The sequence below is a fragment of the Lucilia sericata genome, unplaced genomic scaffold (genome assembly GCF_015586225.1).
Source record: "Lucilia sericata isolate MDLA Ls3-8-SP2 unplaced genomic scaffold, ASM1558622v1 Contig000804F_arrow, whole genome shotgun sequence".
Lineage (NCBI taxonomy): Eukaryota > Metazoa > Arthropoda > Insecta > Diptera > Calliphoridae > Lucilia > Lucilia sericata.
Window position 1 is genome coordinate 162,112 of NW_023994796.1, and position 26,941 is coordinate 189,052.

General features: G+C 29.0%; 1 protein-coding gene across 2 annotated transcripts in view; it reads left to right on the plus strand.

Annotated features, from left to right (window-relative positions):
• Positions 1–17,566: 17,566 nt before the first annotated feature.
• Positions 17,567–26,941, plus strand: part of LOC119608190 (homeotic protein ocelliless) — a 36,577-nt gene continuing 27,202 nt past the window's right edge. For both annotated transcript variants that reach the window (XM_037962518.1, XM_037962517.1), the window contains exon 1: positions 17,567–17,816. The gene's annotated coding sequence lies outside the window, so the exon portion shown is untranslated. The remainder of the gene's footprint in view (positions 17,817–26,941) is intronic.

Here is a 26,941-nt window from a genome sequence, read left to right on the forward strand (position 1 = left end):
AATATTTAAATGATGATATTTCTTATCTGTGAGATCACAAAATGTCGAAAAAAATGTTTAATCTAAAGCAACGATCCTAAAAAACCGATCGTATTAGTCAATAATCCTTTCAAAATCACAATTGATCATTTTCTATGATCCATGAAAGCACAAAATATCAGCGCGAATCTTTCAAAAACTCAGTGAAGATCAGAATTTATCATATTTTGCAGTAAAAATGTTAATTACGCAACGAACCTAAATATTAATTTAGGATAACTTTTTAAAGATCACAATTGATTATCATCTATGATCCATGAAAAGTGGATAAAACTGAATTTTGTTGATCAAAGCAACGATCCTAAACATTCTTTTCAGCGTGAATCAGCCAATAACCAGGTCAATATTTCTTATCCGTGAGATCACAAAATGTTAAATAAATGTTATCTAATGCAATAATACGATCGGATAAATCTTTAGCGTTTTCAAGATGTGTGGGAGCATAGATAAAATTTTTGTTTTTATCACAGCAACGATCCTGAAGATCATTATATGTCGGCAACGATCCTAAATATTCCTCTAAGATAATTTAATAACTCTTTCAAGATCACAATTAATCATCTCTCATCAAAATGTTGATCCATGAGATCAGACTTCAAATTTAGTACTGAACACCTTTGTTCAGATGTCAAATACAACGGTACCGATTCATTAATCTTACAAACTGAAGGCGTGTGTCTAGAAGTTGAAGGCGTATGTCTAGTAAGTCAGAATAATATTGATCAATTATCTTTATAGCCAGTAAATCATGATTTAAGAAATCGAATTCTTCATTAAGAAATATAAATTCAAAACTCTTTCAAGATTACAATTCACCATCTTCTCTCATCAAAATGTTGATCAGTGAGATAAGAAATCAAATCAAAAAAATCTATATCACAGTAGTACTCCTCTTTTCAAATGTCAAATATAACGATACCGATCCATTAATCTTACAAACTGAACTATTAGTCAAAATTATATTGATCAATTTTGATTATCGCCAGTAGAAGTCGAATTCTTCATAGAAAATATAAATTTTAAACGACATCGGTACTGAATTGGATTCTTAATTATTGCGAATCAGAAATAACTCGTCCGTTTTCTAGGGTGGACCCTCATAAATTGAAGTGTCTTGATAATTTTTTTTCCATTTGGGCCTATGCATTACTAGTCAAAGATTCTATATTAAAGCAGCAGTTTTTACAGCGCAATCACGATTAATAGATTTCGTACCACCCATTATAAGTACCACCCATTATAAGTACCACCCATTATAGTACCATCACCTTATTGTTATTGCAATCCTGGGTTATAGAGGTGTTACCAGTATTCCTAGTTTGCTGGGACTATGAATTGTTGAAGTCCTTTGAGTAGCGGTGTGACCAGACATCATGCTGAGGTAACCTATATACAGAGGGAAAAAGAAATATACACGCCTGGTACCAAATTGACAACAAAGAGTTTATAATTTTTCAATAACATCCGTTGTCAAAGTATATACATACGTACAACAACACTATGTAATGTTGACAACGTTTCGTTGCAACAATTCGTTGTCGAAATCTAAATTTTATACACATCCGTTGTCCAACGTGGTAAGCTCACTATTGTCAAACAATCCGTTGCCAATAGTGAGCTTACCACGTTTGTTAACATTTAGACAACGGATGTGTATAAAATTTAGATTTCAACAACGAATTGTTGCAATGTTGTCAACATTACATAGTGTTGTCGTACGTATGTATATACTTTGACAACGAAAAATTATAAACAGTTTGGTGTCAATTTGATACCAGGCGTGTATATTTCTTTTTCCTTCTGTGTAGCTCGCGGGGTATTATTTCGGAAGATAATGTTGGTTTTAAGATTAGACTTTTATTTAAAAATTGGCTTATGGAAAATGTTATATCTTGTTTAATATTATATTGTAAGAAATCTTTACTATTGTAAAAAAATATACAAACATTTTATAAGTGACAATAAATACTTTTCGACAATGATAAAAGAAAAACCTTAAAGGATTAAAATATCCTTTTAAAGATACATATTTAAATCTTGATAAAAACTCTTAGAACAAAGACAGCCAGACAGACAAACACAACTTGTCTTTGTTAGTCAGTAGCTCCTCTTACTCCTTTTTTATTATATTTTTTTTACAACAAATCCATTAAAATGATTTTTATCTTCATTTCTTTCAAAATAATCAATACAATTTTACTCTTCAATTTATCATTTTGAATCGATCAAACTTGTTCATTGATTTTGTAGACACTTTGCGGTCAATTATGAAACCATTAGTCCTTTTTTTCTAAAGTACTTTCTTAAAAGACTTTAAAAACGAACAATGAAACATTAAAAACATTTTAATTACTAATGGAGGGTTTAATGTAATTGATACTTTTTTTGGGTTAAAAGATCTAGTTTTACTTTTTCTGGTGTTTTTTTAGAGTTTTAGACAACAAGAGTGGTTTTCTTTGGAAAACTGTTAAAAATTAAGGCAAGAGTCATAGTAATGTGTGAAATAAGTAATTCTAGCTGTTTAAGTGGTGGTTAAAAAGAATTTCAAATGGATAATGGTAATTATTAAGTAACAATTAAGTAATTTTAAATTTATAAAAATAAATTAACAATTCTCTTAGCAGGAATTTGAATGTTTTTAATTCTATCTAATTTAATTGCAGTTTAATTTTAGTTTCATTTTCTTGCAAATACTTTCGATTGATTCATTATTTTAAAGTTAAATTTCTTTTATATAATATAGGTGACAACTATTAAACAAAGTTTTTTCATAAAACAACTTATAAGTCTACATGTAATTGAAAATAAACTTTTTACAAGAAATTGTTCGTTTTTGGTTTATTTGACAAATTTCTGAAAATAAGTTATGTATAAGAAATTTAACATCAATATTGATGTTAAATTCCATTTCGAAAAATTTATACCAAAAAAGAAAACAAAATAATTGTTATTTGTTTGCACTCTTTTGTCTTTATAGAAAGGTACCCATTTTTAATATTTATTCATATAAAGATATTTTTTATTTATTTAAGTTTTTTTTTTTTTTTTGCAAAAAAAAGGAAAATAAATAAATAAAAATAAATTTGATATTTTGTGCGCATGAATATTTTATGAGTTTTATATAAAAGAAATACAAACATCATATAAATATTGTGATACAGACATTAATACATACAAATACTATTCATATATAGTACATATAGATACACTCAAAAAAATAATTAAGTTATACATACTCAAATCAATTCAGGGCGGTTTTACTAGCACTATACGGTTTTATTTAAGCTAAGATCAAAATACTCTAGTCTATAGTCTAGTCTATAGTCTAGTCTATAGTCTAGTCTATAGTCTAGTCTAGTCTATAGTCTAGTCTATAGTCTAGTCTATAGTCTAGTCTATAGTCTAGTCTATAGTCTAGTCTATAGTCTAGTCTATAGTCTAGTCTATAGTCTAGTCTATAGTCTAGCACTATACGGTTTTATTTAAGCTAAGATCAAAATACTCTAGTCTATAGTCTAGTCTATAGTCTAGTCTATAGTCTAGTCTATAGTCTAGTCTAGTCTATAGTCTAGTCTATAGTCTAGTCTATAGTCTAGTCTTAGTCTATAGTCTAGTCTATAGTCTAGTCTATAGTCTAGTCTATAGTCTAGTCTATAGTCTAGTCTATAGTCTAGTCTATAGTCTAGTCTATAGTCTAGTCTATAGTCTAGTCTATAGTCTAGTCTATAGTCTAGTCTATAGTCTAGTCTATAGTCTAGTCTAGTCTAGTCTAGTCATAGTCTAGTCTATAGTCTAGTCTATAGTCTAGTCTATAGTCTAGTCTATAGTCTAGTCTATAGTCTAGTCTATAGTCTAGTCTATAGTCTAGTCTATAGTCTAGTCTATAGTCTAGTCTATAGTCTAGTCTATAGTCTAGTCTATAGTCTAGTCTATAGTCTAGTCTATAGTCTAGTCTATAGTCTAGTCTATAGTCTAGTCTAAGTCTAGTCTATAGTCTATGTCTAGTCTAGTCTAGTCTATATGTCTAGTCTATAGTCTAGTCTATAGTCTAGTCTATAGTCTAGTATAGTCTAGTCATAGTCTAGTCTATAGTCTGTCTATAGTCTAGTCTATAGTCTAGTCTATAGTCTAGTCTATAGTCTAGTCTATAGTCTAGTCTATAGTCTAGTCTATAGTCTAGTCTAGTCTAGTCTAGTCTAGTCTATAGTCTAGTATATAGTCTAGTCTATAGTCTAGTCTATAGTCTAGTCTATAGTCTGGTCTATAGTCTAGTCTATAGTCTAGTCTATAGTCTAGTCTATAGTCTAGTCTATAGTCTAGTCTATAGTCTAGTCTATAGTCTAGTCTATAGTCTAGTCTAGTCTATAGTCTAGTCTAGTCTATAGTCTAGTTAGTCTAGTATAGTCTAGTCTAGTCTATAGTCTAGTCTATAGTAGTCTATCGTTAGTCTATAGTCTAGTATGGTCTAGTCTATAGTCTAGTCTATAGTCAGTCTATAGTCTAGCTATAGTCTAGTCTATAGTCTAGTCTATAGTCTAGTCTATAGTCTAGTCTATAGTCTAGTCTATAGTCTAGTCTATAGTCTAGTCTATAGTTTAGTCTATGTCTAGTCATAGTCTAGTTATAGTCTAGTCTCTAGTCTAGTCTATAGTCTAGTCTTAGTCTAGTCTATAGTCTAGTCTATAGTCTAGTCTATAGTCTAGTTATATTGTCTAGTCTATAGTCTAGTCTATTGTCTAGTCTATAGTCTAATCTATGTCTAGTCTATAGTCTAGTCTATAGTCTGGTCTATAGTCTAGTCTATAGTCTAGTCTATAGTCTAGTCTATAGTCTAGTCTATAGTCTAGTCTATAGTCTAGTCTACAGTCTAGTCTATAGTCTAGTCTATAGTCTAGTCTATAGTCTAATCTATAGTTTAGTCTATAGTCTAGTCCTTAGTTCAGTCTTTTTTTAGTCTGTAATCTAGTCTATAGTTTAGTCTATAGTATTATTCAACTCCTTGCAAAATTTCTGGGATTTGATTTATATATTTTTCTGAGTGTACACTATATTGTATATATAAATATTTATATACATACTTACTAGTATTGTTGTTTAAGTGCGGGTAAATAAACATGTATGTATATATGTGTGAGTAGTATTTTATTTATTTATTTTTGTATATGTAAGTATACTTGTATATTCCTTTGTATTTTTTTTTCAAGTAGTACGAAAAAAATCTTGTTTATTACAAAATATAAAAACACAAGAACAAAAGTAAATAATGAACACAAAAGGAACAAAATATACATTATACAAAAAACTAAAATAAAAAAATAAACTAACGAAACCAACCTTCTTTTTTATTAACAACAAAAGGCAAAATTATGGATAGTTTATAAAGACTAATAAAGTACTTTATGTAAAATTTTGATGCTAAAGTTCAAAAACCTCAAAACTATTAAATTTTGTTCGATTTTTTTCAAAATCTAACTGATTTGGAGTAGTAGGCAGAGATATGATCAAATATTGTGCAAAGTTGAGTTTTAGGTCTTTAGGGGTTTTATATATTACTAAAAGATAAAAGAGATATCAGGTTACTTAAACTTTGTCATAATTTAGCTTACCCTCTATTAGCCTCAAAACTATGATGGTAGGGTGTATACAAAATCCAGCAAACCACCCACGCTTTTTATACATACATACACACTAACAACCACAAGCAAATACTTGAAGAAAAAAAATACAAAAGTATTTTAATGAAAAAGGCGAACATATGGATGATGAAAGCTTAACACTAAGTAACTAACATAGTATTTTTAACATAAAATAATAAAGCCCATCAATTTCAGCTTTAAAGAAAAATCGATAATCGTTATACTCCTAAGTTCGAAAAAAAAACATTGTTAGTTACTTGATTTCAACTTTTCACCTTCAATATATATGTATAATAATTTTTATGTTAAGAAAATAAAAACATACTCGAATCGATAGAGTAGTTACAAAGTATTACATACATTATTAACAACAAAAATAAAAAAATAAAAACTTGGAACAATGGAAAATGTCTTCCATCTTTAAGCATTTTACCCCCACCAGCAAAAAAAAAAAAAACGCCTCCACAGGCAGAGAGATAGCACTTTAACTCAAAATGAAAATTATTTTTAATGGATCATGAAAAGTACATGACTTGCATTGTTTTCATTTTGGTTTTTTTTTTAGTTTTCAGAATAAAATAAAAAGTTTGAAGTTATTATCTACGTACATATTGTTGTTGTTATAATCACTTTGACTTGTCCATGTCTGGTCACAACAACATTATTTTTATCAGCTAGAGAAAACTTTTCTGGAAATAACTTTTTCCTTAATTTTCATACACTTTTACTTTTTTTGTTGCTTCACCAAATGTTTGTAAAATTTTCCATATTAGAAGATTTAAATTGTTGTTGTATTTCCCAGTTTTTGTTGTTTATTTATTAAAGTCTAGCAAATTTTGTTTAGAAGTTAGTTTTTCTGCTGCACCAGCTAATGAATAAAAATTTGTTTCTAGATAATTTTTTTTTACTTTTAAGAAAAGTTTAAGTGAAAATACAGTTAGAAAAATAGCAACATTTTTCAACAAAAATTAAAAAAAATGGAAACCTAAAGGAAAAGTATTCACAAGGATTAGTGTGCACTGAATCAAAAAATGGCCTCAAAATCGGAGCAATTTTTCAAAACTTCGTGTTCTAAAGTTTGGACACTTTCGAGTCGTTTAGCAATGCGAAGACATACGTATTTCTTTTTAAAAAATGTTTATGTCATCCTAAAATGGAACATCTATCGACTTTAAAATATATGTAGGTTTAAACCACTGTAATATCATCTTAATTCTTCGAGATATCTCAAAAAACGATATTGAGGTAAAAATAAGATTGATTTAAGGATGTGTTCTAGTCTTGTGGGCCGGAGGTAGTGGGTTCGATTCCCACCTGAGGCATTGGTAAGGAGCGCCAACAGGCCCGATAGAGGCCTAGGTGTATTTCTTCGATTGATGTAACATACATCCTCCTTTCTAACTAACTACTAACTAACTAACTAACTAACTAACTACTAACTAACTAACTACTACTAACTAACTAACTAACTAACTAACTAACTAACTAACTAACTAACTAACTAACTAACTAACTAACTAACTAACTAACTAACTAACTAACTAACTAACTAACTAACTAACTAACTAACTAACTAACTAACTAATAACTAACTAACTAACTAACTACTAACTAACTAACTAACTAACTAACTAACTAACTAACTAACTAACTAACTAACTAACTACTAACTAACTAACTAACTAACTAACTAACTAACTAACTAACTAACTAACTAACTAACTAACTAACTACTAACTAACTAAACTAACTAACTACTAACTAACTAACTACTAACTAACTAACTAACTAACTAACTAACTAACTAACTACTAACTAACTAACTAACTAACTAACTAACTAACTAACTAACTAACTAACTAACTAACTAACTAACTAACTACTAACTAACTAACTAACTAACTAACTAACTAACTAACTAACTAACCTAACTAACTAACTAACTAACTAACTAACTAACTAAACTAACTAACTAACTAACTAACTAACTAACTACACTAACTAACTAACTAACTAACTAACTAACTAACTAACTAACTACTAACTAACTACTAACTAACTAACTAACTAACTAACTAACTAACTAACTACTAACTAACTAACTAACTAACTAACTAACTAACTAACTAACTAACTAACTACTAACTAACTAACTAACTAACTAACTAACTAACTAACTAACTACTAACTAACTAACTAACACTAACTAACTAAACTAACTAACTAACTAACTAACTAACTAACTAACTAACTAACTAACTAACTAACTAACTAACTAACTAACTAACTAACTAACTACTAACTAACTAACTAACTAACTAACAACTAACTAACTAACTAACTAACTAACTAACTAACTAACTAACTAACTAACTACTAACTAACTAACTAACTAACTAACTAACTAACTAACTAACTAACTACTAACTAACTAACTAACTAACTAACTAACTAACTAACTAACTAACTAACTAACTAACTAACTAACTAACACTAACTAACTAACTAACTAACTAACTAACTAACTAACTAACTAACTAACTAACTAACTAACTAACTAACTAACTAACTAACTAACTACTAACTAACTAACTAACTAACTAACTAACTAACTAACTAACTAACTAACTAACTAACTAACTAACTAACTAACTAACTAACTAACTAACTAACTAACTAACTACTAACTACTAACTAACTAACTACTAACTAACTAACTAACTAACTAACTAACTAACTAACTAACTAACTAACTAACTAACTAACTAACTAACTAACTAACTACTAACTAACTAACTAACTAACTAACTAACTAACTAACTACTAACTAACTAACTAACTAACTAACTAACTAACTAACTAACTAACTAACTAACTAACTAACTAACTACTAACTAACTAACTAACTAACTAACTAACTAACTAACTAACTAACTAACTAACTAACTAACTAACTAACTAACTAACTAACTAACTACTAACTAACTAACTACTAACTAACTAACTAACTAACTAACTAACTAACTAACTACTAACTAACTACTAACTAACTAACTAACTAACTAACTAACTAACTAACTAACTAACTAACTAACTAACTAACTAACTACTAACTAACTAACTAACTAACTAACTAACTAACTAACTAACTAACTAACTAACTAACTAACTAACACTAACTAACTAACTAACTAACTAACTAACTAACTACTAACTAACTAACTAACTAACTAACTAACTAACTAACTAACTAACTAACTAACTAACTAACTAACTAACTAACTAACTAACTAACACTAACTAACTAACTAACTAACTAACTAACTACTAACTACTAACTAACTAACTAACTAACTAACTAACTAACTAACTAACTAACTCTACTACAACTAACTAACTAACTAACTAACTAACTAACTAACTAACTAACTAACTAACTAACTAACTACTACCTACTAACTAACTAACTAACTAACTAACTAACTAACTAACTAACTAACTAACTAACTAACTAACTAACTAACTAACTAACTAACTAACTAACTAAACTAACTACTAACTAAACTACTAACTAACTAACTAACTAACTAACTAACTAACTAACTAACTAACTAACTAACTAACTAACTAACTAACTAACTAACTAACTAACTAACTAACTAACACTAACTAACTAACTAACTAACTAACTAACTAACTAACTAACTACTAACTAACTACTAACTAACTAACTAACTACTACTACTAACTAACTAACTACTAACAACTAACTAACTAACTAACTAACTAACTAACTAACTAACTAACTAACTACTAACTACTAACTAACTAACTAACTAACTAACTAACTAACTAACTAACTAACTAACTAACTAACTAACTAACTAACTACTAACTAACTAACTAACTAACTAACTAACTAACTAACTAACTAACTAACTAACTAACTAACTAACTAACTAACTAACTAACTACTAACTAACTAACTAACTAACTAACTAACTAACTAACTAACTAACTAACTAACTAACTAACTAACTAACTAACTAACTAACTAACTAACTAACTAACTAACTAACTAACTAACTAACTAACTAACTAACTAACTAACTAACTAACTAACTAACTAACTAACTAACTAACTAACTAACTAACTAACTAACTAACTAACTAACTAACTAACTAACTAACTAACTAACTAACTAACTAACTAACTAACTACTAACTAACTAACTAACTAACTAACTAACTAACTAACTAACTAACTAACTAACTAACTAACTAACTAACTAACTAACTAACTAACTAACTAACTACATAACTAACTACCTAACTACTAACTAACTAACTAATAACTAACTAACTAACTAACTATAACTAACTAACTAACTACTAACTAACTAACTATTAACTAACTAACTACTACTACTAACTAACTAACTAACTAATTAACTAACTAACTAACTAACTAACTAACTACTAACTAACTAACTAACTAACTACAACTAACTAACTAACTAACTAACTAACTAACTAACTACCTAACTAACTAACTAACTAACTAACTACTAACTAACTAACTACAACTAACTAACTAACTAACTAACTAACTACTAATCTAACTAACTAACTACTAACTAACTAACTAACTAACTAACTAACTACTAACTAACTACTAACTACTAACTAACTAACTAACTAACTAACTAACTAACTACTAACTACTAACTAACTAACTAACTAACTAACTAACTAACTAACTAACTACTAACTAACTAACTAACTAAACTAACTACTAACTAACTAACTAACTAACTAACTAACTAACTAACGAACTAACTAACTAACTAACTAACTAACTAAAACTAACACTAACGAACTAACTAACTACTAACTAACTAACTACTAACTAACTAACTAACTAACTAACTAACTAACTAACACTAACTAACTAACTAACTAACTAACTAACTAACGAACTACTAACTAACTAACTAACTAACTAAACTAACTAACTAACTAACTAACTAACTAACTAACAACTAACCAACTAAAATACTAACTAACTAACTACTACTAACTAACTAATTCAAAGCTAAAGATGAGAAAATTAAGTTAAATTTAGTGCGGTTTTTATGTTACGATATCTCGAAAAATGAAGAAGATATAACAAACGTTAAAAGTTAACAAAATGGATTTGAGACTTTGGGGCCAGATTCGGTGTCATTGTAGCTCAATCCTTTACAAAAGTATACTTTTTTCTGTATTAAAAATTTATTAGACTTTATTTAATCATTGCTTGACAAAAATGCAGATTATCAGCAATATCAATAAAACTAACTGAAATTTGCAATTTCGGACCAAAAGCTGAATTCAGAAAGTTAATTTTAATGCTTAGTTGAAAATGTCATTATAAATGTTACGAAAATAGGGTTTTGAATTCAAAATTTTCCTTTTCTTGTTTAATCAGTTGCAATTAGATCAAATCAAATTGTTTAAGATTGCTAACAGTGTACATATATATAATTATTATTTTCTCTATTTTTTTTCTTTTCATTACCAAAACCCCCAATTTATGACATCTACTATGAGTATTTGAATTCAACAATCATCCTGCATACGTTCACATTTACAATCGCATGAATATGAATATTAATGCATACACACACACACATACTTATGTCCTAGCAGTTTTAAATAAGTCAATGTACTCCTTTTAGGCAATATAAGTCTCAGTAGTCTTGGTAAGAAAAAATCAGTTCCTTCGAATTTTCCAATCCTTGTTTCTAAGATATTTGGAACTAATTTTGACAAAAGTCCTTCGTCTTTGACAAAAGTCCTTCATTGTCCTCTTCGCAAACTCTATATATATCGAAATCCGTTCGGCCTAGAAATGTAGCATCATACTAACCTTGCACTTATTCATTCCAAGGTGATTCTAACCACCATTCTATTATTCGAACTAGACATATGGAATTCTCTTGCCCATGTTTTTAAATCGGTTCTCTAAACTTAACTTATTTTGTGGCAGCCTCTCCGAACTACCGGTTTATATATGCATGTCCTAGAAATATGAATATATACTCATATCAAAATGTAAAAATGTATGTTAAACACTTTAACAAAGTTAAATAAAATGGCTAACAATATACATTTGTATGTATGTATGTTTGCATAAGTGTGTATGGTCTAACTGGGGGCCTATATGAGTGGGTGGTTGTAAAGGCATTCTATTAACACGGAGTCATGCCATACTTCCAACTTAAGTACCCGACTACATGCAAAAAACAATATACAATGTGAAGTAGCAAAATGCGAAAAAATAATAGAAGGAACAAAATAAAAATGATTATTAAATGAAATAAAAAATTGGTACCTCAATTAGTTTCATTGTATTCACGTGTCTATGTATGTGTGTAGATGGATGATTGTTGGCAATAAGCTGGAAGCGGGTAAGGTAAAGTAAGTATACGTACTGCTACTTCTTTTTAACATGACAGTGGTTTTAATATTTTTCGCTTTTAGATGGGGTACACTTGACAAAAGGAATTTGGCAAAGAGAAACTTGATCGAAAATTTTCTATATTGAAAATTTATTCTAAATTTCCTTAAATAAAGAAATTTATCAAAAATTCCTTTAAATAAGAAAATTTGATAATAGTTTTCTAAATCAAGAAAATTTTATATAAAATTAAATATATAAAAATTTTTGAATATTTTCAAAATCTATATAATTTATTAAAAATTTCCCAAAAATAGTAAATTAAATGAAAATTTTCCTAAAAATAGTAAATTGCTTAAATATCCTAAACATAAAAAAAATGTCAACTAAATCTCAGTGTACTATGAATATTAAAGTGCGTGTCTGCCAATCTTTCTATTGTCGCTCTCTACCAGAGAGTGGCACACGCTTGCCAGGCTATACGAAAGGTACACACTATACTGTGTTTTTTTTTTATATCAAACAAATGTGGTGGGCTTTAGGTGTAGAAATGGTTGTGGTAGTAATAGTAGAGCTAGTAAAGTTTGTTAGGAGAAAATGTTAGAGCAATAAAAATGAAAAAAAAAACTTTATTTGCCCAACTACTCTGGAGCATAGTGTTAAACAATTTGTCGTAGACATGTTGTAGATTCAAGCAAAGATATTGTATGCTTTTGCACGTTTACTGATGGGCTCCAACAACAACAAAAACTAACACAAACAAATAAAGCATACATACATAGCTATCTACATTTGTGTAATTTAAAAAAATGTATCCCAAAAAAAGAGACCATGACAAAAGCAAAAACGTACATACTGAAAGTGGTTATGGTTAACAATATTTTTTTATTTTGTTGCTTGGTTGGAGGAATGCTTAAAATATTTACATTTGGTACCAGCAAAAATATAGTACTTCTCCAAAACATTTAGTACCAAAGCTACATATTGCCATTAGTGTCCTGTAATACCTCATATAACAAAAAAGTGGTATTTGGGAGACCTTCCTCGAGTTCTAGTTCAGTTCTTGTTCAGTTCTAGTTCAGTTCTAGTTCAGTTCTAGTTCAGTTCTAGTTCAGTTCTAGTTCAGTTCTAGTTCAGTTCTAGTTCAGTTCTAGTTCAGTTCTAGTTCAGTTCTAGTTCAGTTCTAGTCAGTTCTAGTTCAGTTCTAGTTCAGTTCTAGTTCAGTTCTAGTTCAGTTCTAGTTCAGTTCTAGTTCAGTTCTAGTTCAGTTCTAGTTCAGTTCTAGTTCAGTTCTAGTTCAGTTCTAGTTCAGTTCTAGTTCAGTTCTAGTTCAGTACTAGTTCAGTTCTAGTTCAGTTCTAGTTCAGTTCTAGTTCAGTTCTAGTTCAGTTCTAGTTCAGTTCTAGTTTAGTTCTAGTTTAGTTCTAGTTCAGTTCTAGTTCAGTTCTAGTTCAGTTCTAGTTCAGTTCTAGTTCAGTTCTAGTTCAGTTCTAGTTCAGTTCTAGTTCAGTTCTAGTTTAGTTCTAGTTAGTTCTAGTTCAGTTCTAGTTCAGTTCTAGTTCAGTTCTAGTTCAGTTCTAGTTCAGTTCTAGTTCAGTTCTAGTTCAGTTCTAGTTCAGTTCTAGTTCAGTTCTAGTTTAGTTCTAGTTCAGTTCTAGTTCAGTTCTAGTTTAGTTCTAGTTCAGTTCTAGTTCAGTTCTAGTTCAGTTCTAGTTCAGTTCTAGTTCAGTTCTAGTTCAGTTCTAGTTCAGTTCTAGTTCAGTTCTAGTTCAGTTCTAGTTCAGTTCCAGTTCAGTTCTAGTTCAGTTCTAGTTCAGTTCTAGTTCAGTTCTAGTTCAGTTCTAGTTCAGTTCTAGTTCAGTTCTAGTTCAGTTCTAGTTCAGTTCTAGTTCAGTTCTAGTTCAGTTCTAGTTCAGTTCTAGTTCAGTTCTAGTTCAGTTCTAGTTCAGTTCTAGTTCAGTTCTAGTTCAGTTCAAGTTCAGTTCTAGTTCAGTTCTAGTTCAGTTCTAATTCAGTTCTAGTTCAGTTCTAGTTCAGTTCTAGTTCAGTTCTAGTTCAGTTCTAGTTCAGTTCTAGTTCAGTTCTAATTCAGTTCTATTTCAGTTTTAGTTCAGTTCTAGTTCAGTCTAGTTCAGTTCTAGTTCAGTTCTAGTTCAGTTCTAGTTCAGTTCTAGTTCAGTTCTAGTTCAGTTCTAGTTCAGTTCTAGTTCAGTTCTAGTTCAGTTCTAGTTCAGTTCTAGTTCAGTTCTAGTTCAGTTCTAGTTCAGTTCTAGTTCAGTTCTAGTTCAGTTTTAGTTCAGTTCTAGTTCAGTTCTAGTTCAGTTCCTAGTTCAGGTTTCTAGTTCAGTTCTAGTTCAGTTCTAGTTCAGTTCTAGTTCAGTTCTAGTTGAGTTCTAATTCAGTTCTAGTTCAGTTTAGTTCAGTTCTAGTTCAGTTCTAGTTCAGTTCTAGTTCAGTTCTAGTTCAGTTCTAGTTCAGTTCTAGTTCAGTTCTAGTTCAGTTCTAGTTCAGTTCTAGTTCAGTTTAGTTCAGTTCTAGTTCAGTTCTAGTTCAGTTCTAGTTCAGTTCTAGTTCAGTTCTAGTTCAGTTCTAGTTCAGTTCTAGTTCAGTTCTAGTTCAGTTCTAGTTCAGTTCTAGTTCAGTTCTAGTTCAGTTCTAGTTCAGTTCTAGTTCAGTTCTAGTTCAGTTCTAGTCAGTTCTAGTTCAGTTCTAGTTCAGTTCTAGTTCAGTTCTAGTTCAGTTCTAGTTCAGTTCTAGTTCAGTTCTAGTTCAGTTCTAGTTCAGTTCTAGTTCAGTTCTAGTTCAGTTCTATTCAGTTCTAGTTCAGTTCTAGTTCAGTTCTAGTTCAGTTCTAGTTCAGTTCTAGTTCAGTTCTAGTTCAGTTCTAGTTCAGTTCTAGTTCAGTTCTAGTTCAGTTCTAGTTCAGTTCTAGTTCAGTTCTAGTTCAGTTCTAGTTCAGTTCTAGTTCAGTTCTAGTTCAGTTCTAGTTCAGTTCTAGTTCAGTTCTAGTTCAGTTTAGTTCTAGTTCAGTTCTAGTTCAGTTCTAGTTCAGTTCTAGTTCAGTTCTAGTTCAATTCTAGTTCAGTTCTAGTTCAGTTCTAGTTCAGTTCTAGTTCAGTTCTAGTTCAGTTCTAGTTCAGTTCTAGTTCAGTTCTAGTTCAGTTCTAGTTCAGTTCTAGTTCAGTTCTAGTTCAGTTCTAGTTCAGTTCTAGTTCAGTTCTAGTTGAGTTCTAGTTCAGTTCTAGTTCAGTTCTAGTTCAGTTCTAGTTCGGTTCTAGTTCAGTTCTAGTTCAGTTCTAGTTCAGTTCTAGTTCAGTTCTAGTTCAGTTCTAGTTCAGTTCTAGTTCAGTTCTAGTTCAGTTCTAGTTCAGTTCAGTTCTAGTTCAGTTCTAGTTCAGTTCTAGTTCAGTTCTAGTTCAGTTCTAGTTCAGTTCTAGTTCAGTTCTAGTTCAGTTCTAGTTCAGTTCTAGTTCAGTTCTAGTTCAGTTCTAGTTCAGTTCTAGTTCAGTTCTAGTTCAGTTCTAGTTCAGTTCTAGTTCAGTTTCTAGTTCAGTTCTAGTTCAGTTCTAGTTCAGTTCTAGTTCAGTTCTAGTTCAGTTCTAGTTCAGTTCTAGTTCAGTTCTAGTTCAGTTCTAGTTCAGTTCTAGTTCAGTTCTAGTTCAGTTCTAGTTCAGTTCTAGTTCAGTTCTAGTTCAGTTCTAGTTCAGTTCTAGTTCAGTTCTAGTTCAGTTCTAGTTCAGTTCTAGTTCAGTTCTAGTTCAGTTCTAGTTCAGTTCTAGTTCAGTTCTAGTTCAGTTCTAGTTCAGTTCTAGTTCAGTTCTAAGTTCAGTTCTAATTCAGTTCAATTCAGTTCTAGTTCAATTTTAATTCAGTTCTAGTTCAGTTCAATTTCGAAAGGCAAAAATGCCCATAGTTTTTGATAATTATAAAAACTTAAAGTAGCAAACTCTAAATAGTACCCCCTAAAAAAGTACCAACAATTCGCATTTCTATTTTAACCCTGGGTATATGCCTGAGCACGAGTAACATTTTTATTTTCGATGGCTGGATGGATGGAAGTTGTTGAACCGCTGTCAACAAAAAGCACTGTTTGTTTCTTTATTTTGGTTTCGTTTATTTGGGGGAGTGGTTTAAGCACATCCTAAAGAAGTATACGAACAGAAACCAAACCAACAAAAAAAATCAAAACAAAAAAAGTTTTGTATGGGTGCGAATACTTTTTTCACAATTTTTGTCTTTGAGTAAAACACAGCAAATGTGTGAGTGTTGTTTATAGTGACCGAGAGTGGGTATAAAATAAATGGTTAGGGAAGAGGAAGCGAAAAACACACGAAATTTTTATAAATACTCACATTTACACACAAACCCATATAAATTTATAAACAGCATGAGAGTTAAATAAAACTAACGGTTTACTAGGGTTTACTCTGTTTGGCCAGAGTTTTATTAGGAATACAAAAGAAAGAGAGAGAGAGAGAGAGAAAGACTGTATTAATGTTATGTTTTTCACCATTTCTGGTTTGGTTTTGTGTATTTACTTTGCCTTTGCTAGTAGTACTCATACGTTGTTCTCTTTTTAACATTTAATATTGAGTATACGCCTGGTATGTTGTTGCTGGAGTATAGCTGTTGTGTTCATTCGTTTTTAAATGATTTTTTGTTGTTTTTCATTTCCACCCCACCTTTGCTAGAGAGTTTTTTAACTGTTTGTTTGTTTCGTCTTTCGCTTGTTGTTGGTAGTGGCTGGAAGTTGTTGCTATTGCTGCTGTTTCGTTGTACTACTGCTACGTTTCGTCTGTGGCAAAAGGTGTTTTGTTCATAGAATTACAATCAGTTCCAAAGTAACGTTCGTACGAATTCGTAGTGTCTTGTGTAACTGTGGTGTTTTTTTGTGTATCGTTTATTATTATTATTATTGTTAACATTCTCAAACGTTGTAGCGTAACGCAAAGAAGAAGTAAACAGAAAAAGTAAAAAAATATATTATTTTTTAACGCAAAACCTTTCTGAAAACAAACTAAAAAACGCCGCCGCCGTCGCTGCATTTAGTTACCAATGGATTTTTTTCTAAAACACGTTCTAATATCAAATAATACGGTTTTATTATAAATAAATTTGTTGTGCGTGTGAGTGTGTGGAAACAGCTTTACAACACAATTTCCGTTTGAGTTTTAATTACATTTCAATAAAAAATATTTTGCCAAATAAACCGTTAAATCGTTTATAAAAACAAATAAACACGTGGAAATAAAACAAAGCAACAACAACAAAAGCTTAAAATAAAAACAAACCTTAACAAAAGCAAAAGCTTTTCAAATAAACAAAACAAAATAATTTAAAGTTCTTTAGCATTTATTTAAAAATTTCTCAAAGTGTTAAAAAAATAAAAGAATTTCAAAGTTTTATAAAAAGAGTAAATAAAATTAAAAATTTAGTGTTTATATAACTACCCAACCTTTTTATTAAAAAAAAATTAAAACAATTAGTGCTTTTTGCGTGCTAATTTAATGCAAATTATAAAATTTGTTTTATAAAAATTAAATCAAATTAAATCCCGCAAAGGCAGCCACCTCTTTTTTGGAATATTATTCATTTTTATAACACGCTACGCTGCTTATTTCTCTATACAACCTAACCCAGCAAACAATTTTGCTGTTTGTTAGCGTGTCTAAAGTTAAACGTGCTTTTTAATTTATTCGGTAAGTCTTTATTAATGGCAGAATTAAAATGAGTTTTAAACAACAACAAAAATAAAGCAAAAAAGATTTATGACTTTTTAAACTATTTTATATTTGCAATTTTTAAACAGGCTTTAGTAAACAATTGTCAATGTTTATAACAAAAACAAAAAGTTTTTAATATAATTGATTATTAAGCTATTGTAGAGGTAATAGCGGTTTAATAAACAATTCTTTAAATAGTATTTTTTAGTGGAAATATAAATAATGTGTTAACTATTTATGCAATTTTCTAAAAAATTGCAATTGATGTTTTTTTAATGTAATTTATAAAAAGATTATTACTTTATTAATCTAAGCTTAATTAAAGATAACTGCTATTAGCTGGCTGATCAATCAATTGCTTTTATTATTAAACCGCTGGGGAATAGGGCGCCTTTAAAATATTTCTGTCGGCTGATAGCGATTTATTAGGAAATTAATAGAATTTAAACATCTCAAGCGTTTGTCCAAGACAAACTTAAACTTACAATAAACTTTTTAGAAAAGCTTGCATTTCAACACAGCTTAAAGCTTTTTAAGCATTTATATTTGCTCTCAACTTTATAAATATTAAGGTTTTTAAAATAGTGTATTTTTCTATAATTATTTTCTTGAAGTTTCCACTTAAGTTTTGTTAAGGTCAATATTTCTGCCGGGGATTTTTGTAATTTCAACAAAGCTCGTTTTATATAAAGGGAATACTTGTTGACAATTAATTTAAATAATTTAATATTAACATAAGTAAAGCTCTTTAGTATTTATTATAATTATCTTAAAATCTTATTTTTTTAGAATTTATTTTAATTAATAAAAAGTTTATCTTAAAGTTTTACCTAACACTTACGCTGCTCTGTCACAATAATTTGAAGTTCATGATGACAAGTAAGCTTGCTAGTAGTGACAGGTAGACTCTGCTTGACAAGTATTCTAATGGCAACTATAGACGCAGTGTAATTCTAAAAATTTTAATTTGAAATGAAAAGACATTTTATAGGATTTTCCATTTCAGAAGTTATAGTTCAGTTCTAGTTAAGTTTTAGTTCAGTTCTCGTTCAGTTCTAGTTCAGTTCTAGTTCAGTTCTAGTTCAGTTCTAGTTCAGTTCTAGTTCAGTTCTAGTTAAGTTCTAGTTCAGTAGTTCTAGTTCAGTTCTAGTTCAGTTCTAGTTCAGTTCTAGTTCAGTTCTAGTTCAGTTCTAGTTCAGTTCAAGTTCAGTTCTAATTCAGTTCTAGTTCAGTTCTAGTTCAGTTCTAGTTCAATTCTAGTTCAGTTCTAGTTCAGTTCTAGTTCAGTTCTAGGTCAGTTCTAGTTCAGTTCTAGTTCAGTTCTAGTTCAGTTCTAGTTCAGTTCTAGTTCATTTCTAGTTCAGCTCTAGTTCAGTTCTTGTTCAGTTCGTTCAGTTCTAGTTCAGTTCTAGTTCAGTTCTAGTTCAGTTCTAGTTCAGTTCTAGTTCAGTTCTAGTTCAGTTCTAGTTCAGTTCTAGTTCAGTTCTAGTTCAGTTCTAGTTCAGTTCTAGTTCAGTTCTAGTTCAGTTCTAGTTCAGTTCTAGTTCAGTTCTAGTTCAGTTCTAGTTCAGTTCTAGTTCAGTTCTAGTTCAGTTCTAGTTCAGTTCTAGTTCAGTTCTAGTTCAGTTCTAGTTCAGTTCTAGTTCAGTTCTAGTTCAGTTCTAGTTCAGTTCTAGTTCAGTTCTAGTTCTAGTTCAGTTCTAGTTCAGTTCTAGTTCAGTTCTAGTTCAGTTCTAGTTCAGTTCTAGTTCAGTTCTAGTTCAGTTCTAGTTCAGTTCTAGTTCAGTTCTAGTTCAGTTCTAGTTCAGTTCTAGTTCAGTTCTAGTTCAGTTCTAGTTCAGTTCTAGTTCAGTTCTAGTTCAGTTCTAGTTCAGTTCTAGTTCAGTTCTAGTTCAGTTCTAGTTCAGTTCTAGTTCAGTTCTAGTTCAGTTCTAGTTCAGTTCTAGTTCAGTTCTAGTTCAGTTCTAGTTCAGTTCTAGTTCAGTTCTAGTTCAGTTCTAGTTCAGTTCTAGTTCAGTTCTAGTTCAGTTCTAGTTCAGTTCTAGTTCAGTTCTAGTTCAGTTCTAGTTCAGTTCTAGTTCAGTTCTAGTTCAGTTCTAGTTCAGTTCTATTCTAGTTCAGTTCTAGTTCAGTTCTAGTTCAGTTCTAGTTCAGTTCTAGTTCAGTTCTAGTTCAGTTCTAGTTCAGTTCTAGTTCAGTTCTAGTTCAGTTCTAGTTCAGTTCTAGTTCAGTTCTAGTTCAGTTCTAGTTCAGTTCTAGTTCTAGTTCAGTTCTAATGGTTTTACTGACAAATTCTAAGGAATTATCCAATATATTTCTTTAATATTCTATTTAATTGTCTATCTAATTTACTGGGTTATCTTCAGCCAAAGCATTTAGTATGACTATTAGAAATAAAACTCAAAACCAATGCAATTTCTAATCTAAAGTGACAAGTTAACAATTTAAATTACTATTAAAATATGAATGTATGTGACTATTACCATAAATATAAAAATAACAAACAAATAATAAAAATTAATAACAAACTGCTAAATTAGGTCAATTAAAATTATAAAAAAATATAAAAAAACACCGTGTGAAAAGCTACAAATTATTAACAGGAAATAATTCTTACATAAAATGAACACTTTTTGGGTTCAGAAAAATAAAAAAAAAAAATTAAAAACAAAATATAAAACTTATAATAAACATGTCTAAAAAACCAATACCCAAAATGCTTAGACATTTTACCGATAACCTTGATTAAGAGAAATTTTTGATGTGGACCAAAAGAAAAAAACAAAAAGGTTCACTCACGACGACATTATTATTAATATTAGAAATTAATATTTAAAACAAATTAGACTGCGGAGGAAAAAAACTACTACTTATTAAGGCTTTAGTCAAGAATTATCAAAAGATAACCGACACATTATTCACACATTTGGAACATTTCCATAATTTGGTTTTCTTACGTTTTAAAATAGTATTCCTAGCATAAACAAATTATAGTTTTCAGAAAGAAAAAAAAAACCATGAAGCTACGGGGTTCAATGTGTTGTGCTGAGCGCAGCTACAAAAAACTATAACTGAAGCAGCTCTAATGGAGAGTAATAAATTATAATGATGTTGCTGCCCAAGTTATTATTACTTACGATTATTAATCAGAAGCACATTTACATATTGAATATTTTATAAATTATTTCAACAGAATTGAATCTGTAAAACAGTAACAAACTAGCTACATTTAACGTTTATCTATCTAGATACCTACATCTATGTATGTAGTTTGTTTATTTTGTGAAAAAGGGGTTTCCTAAAAGATACAAAACTCTTAAACAAGCTTACACACCGTGTAGCTAAGAAAACTACTAATAAAGCCAAAATAAAAACTCCAATTTTTTCCAATTTATTTTGTATAGATTTTGTGTTGGCCAGAAAACAAGTTTTCTTTTTTTTTAAACAATCTGCTGGCTAAACATTGAAAAATGATGACTGGTTATAAGAGAACAAATAATACAAATATCGAGATACACATACTACAAGCTGCATATGGAAATGATTTTTACGTTTTGCTTTTTTTTCTTCTGTTATATTAATGATATGTTAGGTTTCTTGGTTGTTGTTTGTGTTTTTCTTCTTTAAGGAATATTTAATTAGCTTATTATTTCATAATTTTTATAAAAATAAATTAATAATATTTTTGTGTTGATTTTTTTTTTGTTTGTTTTCTTACGCTCCTGAACAAAGATTTATTAAAAATGCAAAAATAAAAGTCATAAAAATTGTTGTCTGCTGGGAATCTATAAAAATTTGTCTTTTGTTTTTGCTGTCATTTAAACGCTTTATAGGTATTTTGTTTAAATAAATGTGGTTTTTGAATTTATGGAATTTTGTTAATTTTATTTTCGCATAAAAAAACTTTATTAAGAATTTCGAGGTTGTTGTTTTTTTTTTTGTAGAAGACAGATGTTAATTTTAAGGAATTTTAAAGTTAATGTAATTTTAACACTTTTATAAGAAAAGACAAAAATTATTAACATTTTTTAAAGTTTTTGCTAAAATTTTGTCTCTTATATTTGTGAATTTAAAACAGCTTTTTGTGCTTTTAAAAGTTTTCATAGGTTAAAGCGTTAAGTTTATAGAAAAAGTTTCTAAACTTTAGTTAGTTAGTTAGTTAGTTAGTTAGTTAGTTAGTTAGTTAGTTAGTTAGTTAGTTAGTTAGTTAGTTAGTTAGTTAGTTAGTTAGTTAGTTAGTTAGTTAGTTAGTTAGTTAGTTAGTTAGTTAGTTAGTTAGTTAGTTAGTTAGTTAGTTAGTTAGTTAGTTAGTTAGTTAGTTAGTTAGTTAGTTAGTTAGTTAGTTAGTTAGTTAGTTAGTTAGTTAGTTAGTTAGTTAGTTAGTTAGTTAGTTAGTTAGTTAGTTAGTTAGTTAGTTAGTTAGTTAGTTAGTTAGTTAGTTAGTTAGTTAGTTAGTTAGTTAGTTAGTTAGTTAGTTAGTTAGTTAGTTAGTTAGTTAGTTAGTTAGTTAGTTAGTTAGTTAGTTAGTTAGTTAGTTAGTTAGTTAGTTAAGTTGATAGGCCTCTATCGGAAATCGAACCCATTTTATAAATTTCAAGTTAAAGCTTCAAAACATTAAGTTAATTAGCTTAAAGTATAAACCCCGTATTCATAAAGCTTTTCCCTACAAAATTCCTTTAATAAACCTTTAATAGCTTTATTAATCCTTTTTTAGTATAAGTCTATAGTCTGTACCGATATTTACTGTTATTTCTTTGAAGTTAATTTTAGTCTGACGGAAGTTATTAAGACAAGTAAACAGTGCTTTAGCTGTTCTCTCCGCAACAATAGTTTAAAGCTAAATAAATCGCGAGAGCTTTGTAGCAACGTTAGCGAAATGTTAATAGGAAATTTTATTTGTAATCATTTAAATTTTAAAACAAAAAAGTTATAGAAACAAAAAGTATAGAAAACTGTTGTTTATATAGAAATGAAGTTTTTATTAAAAAAGCTGTATTTCTACACCATTTTCTTAAGTAAGTTGATTACATCTGGAAATAAATATTTTTTAAAATTATAGATTTCGACAAATTGTCAAGTTTTGACTTAAAATTTAAAATTTAACTTTTACTAGAACTAAAGTTTAAAATATTAAAGCTTTTTTCACTTTAGTTTCTTTTTCAGCAGAAGTTTTGAAAGCTAAATAAAAATTCATTCAAATATTTAACTTTTTCAACTCAACTAAAACACAAGTTCTATTTTATAGAGATATTTTGAAAAAGCTTAATATAAATCAGCTTGATTACAAGTTAAAAGCTAATGTGTTTATGAAGCTTTTGGACCTACCCATTACCTAGTAATCTATAAAGTAATGAGTAGCGTATATAAAAAGTAAATAAAATTGTAAAATTTTGTATACAAACGATTGGTAATTGAAACAAAATTGATTTCTTATTATCTTTTTAAATTACTGTTGTTTTTAATAAAGTTTTTTTTATAACTTTAGGCTACACTTTCGTTAATAATCCCCCAAAAAAAATTTAAACACCTACACTTTTAATAAAATTAAAATAAACAGCAGAAAAAACACTCATTCATAGATATCTTACCATTTTTGACAAATTTCAATTTCTTGAAATAAAAATTAAAAAAAAAAATAATAATAAAATTCATTCATATATAAAAAAATCTTATAAAACTTTCAAAGCTTACATCCGCTTTAAAAAAAAGAAACCAGAGCCAAACCACCATTGATAAATTTAGTTTAGTTTTTTTTTGCTGGAACTATTTTGGAGACCAGGAATATATAGGCAACAACTGAGACTTAACAACTATCAAATTGACAGTTGTTTGTATGTTTGTTTTTGTTGTTTGTTCAATTCCCCCCTTTAAAATGTACAGGTTTCTTTTTAAAAGATTTCTTGTGAGTTTAAACATGTATTCATGAATGATTTTTATTCCTGTTTGTTGTTTTTTCTTGAGATTTCTTAAAAAAAACAGATATTTCGAGACAGATATTACAATAACATCAACATTATGTTGGTTTTTCAATATGAATTGCTATTGTTATTAATGTAAAGAAAAAAAATCTTAAAAATTGAATTGAAATTTCATTTGTTTTGTATGAACACAAGGTTGGAGGAGTTGTTTTTTTTAGACTTTTGTATGTGTTTTTTTCTGTTTTCAAAGATAAAAGGACGCACCTCTTTTTTTTCAGACTCAGTCTGTAGTTGACAAAGCCATTTAAATAGAAATAATGATCATTCAGGTGTGAGCGTTAAGAAATGAAATCAAGATTTATAAACAAACTAGACTTAATGAAAAATTGTTTTTTGTGGAAAAAAAGGGGCAACCCAGTAAGTGATATAACATGACGTAATGTCACTCACTTTTTTGAAACAATTGAAAACCAAATAGAATTATCAAGAATTTAGATTAAATAAATTTTTGTTGGTTTTCTTTAAGAAAAATCTTTAACTGTTGACGGCAACTTAATTGATCTGGTATTGTACAGCATACGAGTTTTTTTTATTAAATTTGAAACCATTAAAAGTAGAAAACCATTGAGGAAAGCTTTAATTTCATAGATGACAAGTTTATAAATGTGATGTTTCTATCTGGGATTTAAAATTATTAAAAACAACAACTCCAACAAACATGATAATTGCATTTTGATTTATGAGAAATCTAATTAAAATAAACAAATTGAAATTTCAATTAAAAACTAAGTCTATGAACGAACAACAAAACAAAAAAAAAAAACCCGCTTTAAGCCATAAAACATTACAAAAAAATAAATTAAATATGATTAAAAAACTAAAGTAATTCTAGGCCATTTTGCAATTTGTGTTTGTTTTTTCACAGTGTAGTTTTTTTTTTATTTGTCTACTATAAAGAGTATTAAACTTGTCAAATTTTCACACTTTTTTAAGTTTTTGGCACAAAACTTAATTAAACTTCAAAATAGATTTTAAACAGATTCATCAACCAGCAGCCGGAGCAGCGGAAAATACACAAATACAAACAAGTTTACAGTTGCTAAATAAACAACTAAAATGAAAATAAATATTTTAACTAAAGCTTGATGTTGACAGCCACGCATGCGTGTCATGACAACGATGCGTCGCTATGTTGTTAAAGTTGTACATCATGATATTTGCAACTCTAATGCATAATTTTTCAAATGTCTTTTCTTTTAAATATGTACAACAACAACAACACATTTCATACATATTAAAATTTGAAATTTTTATTTTATTTTTTTTTTTTTTTTAATAGAAATCCACTACGTCCACTTGTCAAAATGCATTTAACACCATAACAAACATGTAACATACAAACTTAAAACTTAAACAAATGCAAAATTTTAATATTTATATGCAACTTCACAAATGGCGCAACAAATTTCCACGCAAATCCACGCGTTTACCTAAAGCAAAATGCACTCAAGCATACGAGAAAAAGTTGCAGTGGAAAACAACCAACCAACCAACAAACATTGCAACTAAACTACTAACTACTGTTAAATGTTAAACAAATCATCATTGTAATAGTTATTGCAAATAAACAGTAAAAACCATATAAAACCGAGAAGTTCCAAAACTTTTTTCCAATAATTTGTATTTGTTCTGAAATCTTATTCAAACCCTAAAAGTTTGAGTTCAAACACAACATTTAAAACTCTCAAGCAATTCTTTTTCGAACAAGATCTCTCTTTAGAACAAGATCTTCAGCTCTATGCTGCTTTGTATAGTTCTCAAATGTTATATTACTCTCTATAACAAAATGAACTGATTTCGGTTAAGCTAAGTTTGGATCGCTATGGATCATCAAATGTTAAGGCAGAAACGATCTTTATTAAGCTCGCAAGATCAATACTCAAAATTATTTTGATTTTAGTATTGTAAAGCTTGTAACTTATATCCAGCATGCCTTAAATACTTTACAAGTATCACAAGATCATTCTTAGAAAAATCCAAAATACTTACACTATTGAGCCGACTTTAATCGAGCTTAAATTTGCCAAACAAGATCTGAAGATCTCCTAATAAATGATATTTTCATCAACCTATAGATCAGTTTTGAAAACGATACTTCCTGCAGCTTTGCAAAGATCTTAATTTGTCAAGCAAGATCTAAAGATCTCATGAAAAATGATCTTATGATCAGTTCTGAAAACGATCCTTCTTACAGCTTTGTAAAGATCTTAAAGAGGCAAAATTTCCATGTTTTGTAGCTTTAGACTAAAATATGCAAACGGTTTTTTTTGAGAAGGTCTAAAAAACTATCTTTATAGAACCTCAAGATCACTTCTACAAAACTATCTTTATTACAGCTTAAAGAGGCAAAATGTAGAGATTATGTAGCTCTAGTTTAAAATATGCAAACGGGTTTTTTGAGAAATGAGAAGATGTGAACATATATGATATTTGTTAAAGCTCACGATCACTGCAGAACTAGCTTTGCAAAGATCTTAAAGAGTCAAAATATAGAGATTTTGTAGCTCTAGATTAAAACATGCAAACGGTGTTTTGAGAAATGAGAAGATCTAATGTTAAACCTCAAGATCCCTTTTGAAAAACTGTATATTTTCCAGTTTATCATAGAAACTTTTTTCAGTTTTGCGAAGAAACTATCTTTGCTAAGATATTTAAGAGGCTAGAGTAGCTAATTTTGTAACTGTAGATTAAAATATGAAAACGGATCTGAACAGCAATGAGCTTTGCTGAAACTCAAGATCACTTTTGCAAAACTAACCTTCCAGCAGCTTTACAAAGATCTCAAAAAGGCAAGAGCAAGAAATAGATTTTATTCCAGCTTAAAATTTGGAAACGGAGTTTCACCACTCCTTGGAATCTCTCTCAACGATCAATAATGATCTCCTCTCTTTTGCCATGTTTTATGAGTTATTAATCATGTAAAAAGAAGATCATGTAGATTTTGTAACTCTAGATTTAAATATGCATACGGCTTTTTTTGGAGAAATCTGAAGATCAAACAAAATGATCTTTATTGAACCACGAGATCAGTTGTGCAAATCATCCTTCTTAGAGTTTTGCTAGATATCAAAAAGGCAAAAGCAAAAGAAGCTGATTTTACTCCAGTTTACCATATGCATCAGT